This window comes from Apium graveolens, chromosome 11 (assembly GCF_009905375.1).
Source record: "Apium graveolens cultivar Ventura chromosome 11, ASM990537v1, whole genome shotgun sequence".
Lineage (NCBI taxonomy): Eukaryota > Viridiplantae > Streptophyta > Magnoliopsida > Apiales > Apiaceae > Apium > Apium graveolens.
This window is the reverse complement of record NC_133657.1, coordinates 192,657,704-192,659,511: the sequence shown is the minus strand read 5'-3', so window position 1 is coordinate 192,659,511 and position 1,808 is coordinate 192,657,704.

Below are 1,808 nucleotides of genomic sequence, written 5' to 3'. Positions count from 1 at the left end.
CGATTTGTTGTAGTGTGTCCTCTGGATTCTTCAGTCACATTCACCCGCCGACCTATTTCCCCTTGTAGGCCTTCGTCTCTTGGGCCTCCTAAACCGACAATGTACTCTCGACCCACCATAATGGGCCTACTCAACTGGGCCAACATCACTAATATGTCCCTTTCCTTCAATCATACAAGAGTGTGGGCAATGGACAATGATTGAGACCCATTTTAGAGTAAAACTTTAAGACTCTTGGTCAAGATACAACGATCAGTCTTTGGGATAAGCATGACCATGAGACGTAACCTCACTCTTGGAGACGGGACTCATCATTGATAACATTTGCCTATCTCGAGATTTGAGTCCCCATAAGAGCTGTTGAATTCCAAAGATTATAGTAATCGGTACTAGTACTCGCAAGAAAATTTATATGATCATCTCGTGTATAATTGTCCAGGTCTATCATTTTCTAATTGGATATATGAAGTGTCAACTGATAAGTTCAGAAAAACTAGTAATGATAAGATGAACTATGACAGAGGTACCTAGGTGATGATTTCGATGAAATGATTTGCAATGAAGATAAAGATAGAAATGGAATGAATGAAGCTGTGAAAGATTTTTATAAGGTTGTTGAGGAAGGGAAACAACCACTGCTTCCCATGTCTAAAAAATTAACTCATTTAGGTTTCAGAGTTAGACATTACCAATTAAAGTGCAGTCATGGTTTTACCAAGTCGGCATTCAGCTATATTCTAAAACTAGTTAAGAAAATATTTTCTGATGTAAATATGCTTTCTTCTTTTAATGTTGCCATAAAAATGATAAGAGATTTAGGGATTTATTATAAAAAGATACATGTTTGTCCAAACGATTGCATGATATACTCAGCTTAAAATATAAATGAAAATGAGTAGAAATTTTGTGGTGTGTCAAGGTGGATAGTCCCTAAAAAAGATAACAATGCACATGTTTCTACTTACAAGAAAATAGTTCTAATGTTTCTGCAAAAGTCTTGAGATACTTTCTCTCAAAACTCATGAATGACATGTAGTAGGTCAGACAAAATATGGAGAGTTAGGACATGGAGCGGATGCGGAAGGCTGGAAGTCGATGGATCCTAGCCATCCAATTTTGCCGCAAAAATCTGAAATGTTTGGTACAGTTTAGCTGCAAACGGCGTTATTCCTCACCGATCAATGAATTTAAGTCACAACAATTGGCCTGTTGTTCTAGTCAATTATAATTTTCCTCTTTGGTTGATTATGAAATCAGAAAATTTTATCAACTGTAACCCCTGTTCTCGTGTACCCTGATAATGACATAAATTTCTATATGCAGCCACCAGTTACAGAGTTACAACAAATATGGGAAGTAGGTTTAGAACCTTATAATACCGTTTCTGACTAGACATTTATGGTGCACGCAAGTCTACTTTGGACCATTAGTAATTTTCCGGGATACGCACTTTTATCGGGGTGGAAAACCAAGGGTAAATTAGGTTGTCCCAATTGCTACTTCTGCACTTCTTCATCCTATCTGAAATATAGCCGAAAAATTTATAATATGAACAACCGAAGATTTCTGCCTCTTGACCGTAAGCATAGATCATCTTGTAGAAGATTTTAACTACATCTCCATCATTTGGAATGGACATTGAAGCACTATTATCTCAATATGAGAATTATTTCTGGAAGCGTGATACAAAAAAAATAAAAAAATAGACAGGTTGTCCGTTTAAAAAGAAATCCATCTTTTTTCAGTTACCATATTAGATGGAAAATTTAGTTAGGCATAGTTTAGATGTCATGCATATAAAAAACATA